A 3,131-nucleotide genomic window follows, 5' to 3' on the forward strand; every position below is an offset into this window, starting at 1 on the left:
GTTGAAAACTTAGTGCCCTTCCACTATGGGAAGAAGCGTGACCTGCGAAACTTCTCGCCGTGCACGATATGCACGAAACAGAGCACTATGACACGATTGTTTCTAATTTGCGATCGAGCAATTAGCGCTTATCCCAACCTAATGAAACATTAACGGACTCGATATTTATTCGAGCAGGCAAAAATAGAGCAGCTGTTACCCTCCCGCGTCGCAGGTATCTCCGTGTCTCCGTCACACACCAACCCAATTCATTCGACCACTGAGGACCCGGGAAATTTCGCATCGGGGAGGTGTACATACACGTTAAATCTTCCTGTCAGTACCAGGGACATGACGTTATTGAGGGCATGAAATCTACATACCCGCTTGCACACTCACCCCTTCCCCCAACTTCCCTTCACTCCAAACTCGTGCGGGATAAGCCGGCAACCAGTTATGTGCTCTCACTTTGAAATGAAAGACGCAGCTAAAATCGTCGCTCTGAAACTCCTGCAGGCTCAACAAGAAATATTGGCTCACGTCGACGTTGCTCTTCGTCAGGGAGATATCCCGATCTGCTCGGTGAGCTGATACTTGCGGTGAAAACGGCTGCGGCAGCGGCTTTCTGCTGTTTACGCAACCACTCGCCCCTCTGTTCCGGCAGACTCTCCCGGTAGTCCGGTTCCCCAGTTCCTACGAGCTAACTACACCCGTTTGTCCGTCGGGAGTTAAAGGCATTCGTTACATATTGCTGAGTGTGGTGTTGGGGGGGGGGGGTAATACCCTTAAGTGTACGCCGAATGCTTTAATGCTGCTTAAGTTAGGGATACCTGGCTTGGCGCTATTAGATTGACGGTGTTGAAATGCAATCCGGCTATCATTCGTTCTTCGGAAAGATACGGAAAGATAGGGTAAATTTTAAGAGTTTGTACAGTCTTATAAACTTTTTCCGCTGTACGGGTCGCAAGTCTCGTTTAATTCCGCTTTCACATTGATGCCACTGCTACCTCTTACGTAGTTCGCGCTTGGGCTACACTTTTAAATACGATAAAGGCAACAGAAAAAGTTGTAACGTTTATTACAGTGTAAGCTCTTTACGAACCGGCATTATTGCTTGGTGTTTATTTGAAATGCAGTCAATCCGTATCTATGGTTAATTCGTGCTAGTATGCTTCTAGTGTTTAACCAAAGGTGCTTGTAATATCCGCTAAAGCTGTATTATTGGCAAAGTAATCTCACATTGACGCAGTGACCATTTATGTGTACCAATATACTTACCGTACTTGCTTCATCACTTTGTATACATAGGAATACGCTGAAGATACGTCATAACAACATACGTGAGAACGCATGTGTATATTGCTGGAGGTCCAGTTGGTATAGTAAAGCGTCACTTGATGAACCTAAGTATGCCATGTCTATATCACGTCGCTTGTTGGTTTGGTACTGCACATTACCTGAAGTTCATCGTATAAAAGGCACCTTATGAAAATGTAACCCGCTGGCTCCACCAATCTTGGAAGACGGCTTTTTGGTTGATATCACTCAAACATGGGAGAATTTAACTGAAGTACTTAGGCGTGCGTCTCGAGGAAATACCTTCCTCCACAAGTTTCATGTCACAGGTTGTATTTATATTGTGCATAAGGCTTTTGTTTATTAGTTAACCCCTGCACTTTACGATGCGAGTCCTGGTCCTTTTTGTCATCTTACGTTCTCGGGCTACCCACACTCTTCTATAACTGAAGGTTTTTGGGATTTGCCTTGATGAATAATTTTCCCTGATACCTGGAGACACATGCTCAATAGATTTGTAAAACGCAATGTGAGCGTGGTGTGCCTCTGTATTGAGGTGTTATGTGTAATTTTCACACCTAATTGTATTCTTTCCAGATTATTAGCCTTTGTTTGTCGTTTATGAAAGAAAATTGTGTATCCTGGTATTCGGACAATGGCCAATGCAGAAGCTCGGAACACAGCCCGGCAGTCTCCCATGGGAGGATAGGCATCCCATTGGACAATAAGCAATCGAATCCGTCATACTGTAATTTTGAGCTAGTTGTTTTGCTTTGATGTTGGGCACAACCACTTGGAGTATATTTGTTACAAATGAATATTTTGCTCAACAGTGATGGTTTTAACAAAGAATGTGATTTGTGAGAGTCCAGCTTTTTTACCAAGAAAACTTGGGTCTGGGGCATACACCAAACACCCGTTGCTAGGGTTCTTGAATTTTGCCTGCAAAGCATTTAAAACGTGACGTCGGTAATACACGTTGCATTCGAAAATCATGTATCTCATTGCGATGACGTAACATTATGAGGATGGTGTGTGCGTTGGAAAAAGCTTAGACTACGATGAAATTGATGCTAATGACACGGTAGACCACGGACAATCACCCTCGGTTGGTATGTGCCTGCTAGGTGTCGCCTGAAGGGAACCGGCCTAATATCCGTGGCAATTATTGTGACGTCGGAGGAAGAGGAAGAGGTAATCGTGGCTGGTGACGAAGCACAGTGGAATCGGTGGAGCCGCGCTCTGAGGGCTGCCCACAAGATGTCGTAGTCGTGGTCCGCCGAGGCCGTCGTGGAGGACGGCTGGAATCCAATCCAGATTACGAAGCTAGCAACACGTACCGGCTGCTCGACTGCCTTGCAGTTAATCGCCGGCATCGAGGGAGTGACATGGTTTTACCCAGCAAAGCTGCGGCGCCGGCAGGTCTACGGCCTTCTCGTCGGCTATCGGTACATCGGCACAGAGAACATCATGTTGCATAGTCGAAGCCGGGGATTTAATGCACGGTAGACGACGCAAAGCACGGCTGTCACTGCAGCCTTACTGGTTGTCCGGGCGTCCTGACGATGGCCTCGGGACACCGGTTGCTCAAAAAGCAACCGGTAATATTTGCTTGAAAGTAGTGTCGACTGCTGGAAGGTATTACGGGGAGTCAACGATGCATCTATGAGCACCATTTCTCCAGACGTTCTCGGACAATGTGTGGCGGTGTGCTCGGCGGTGACTTTTACTGGTGGCTGGTTAGTTCATAATGGCTCTACGTTTCCTGCATGTTTGCGTACAATCTTTTTTGATTCCAACGTGTTTTTTTAAACTATTATTCACTTTGTGTATACTCTCCATGGGCCCAATGTTGG

The sequence above is a fragment of the Haemaphysalis longicornis genome, unplaced genomic scaffold (genome assembly GCF_048455015.1).
Source record: "Haemaphysalis longicornis isolate Haplotype H1 unplaced genomic scaffold, Haemaphysalis longicornis Haplotype H1 scaffold_13, whole genome shotgun sequence".
NCBI lineage: Eukaryota > Metazoa > Arthropoda > Arachnida > Ixodida > Ixodidae > Haemaphysalis > Haemaphysalis longicornis.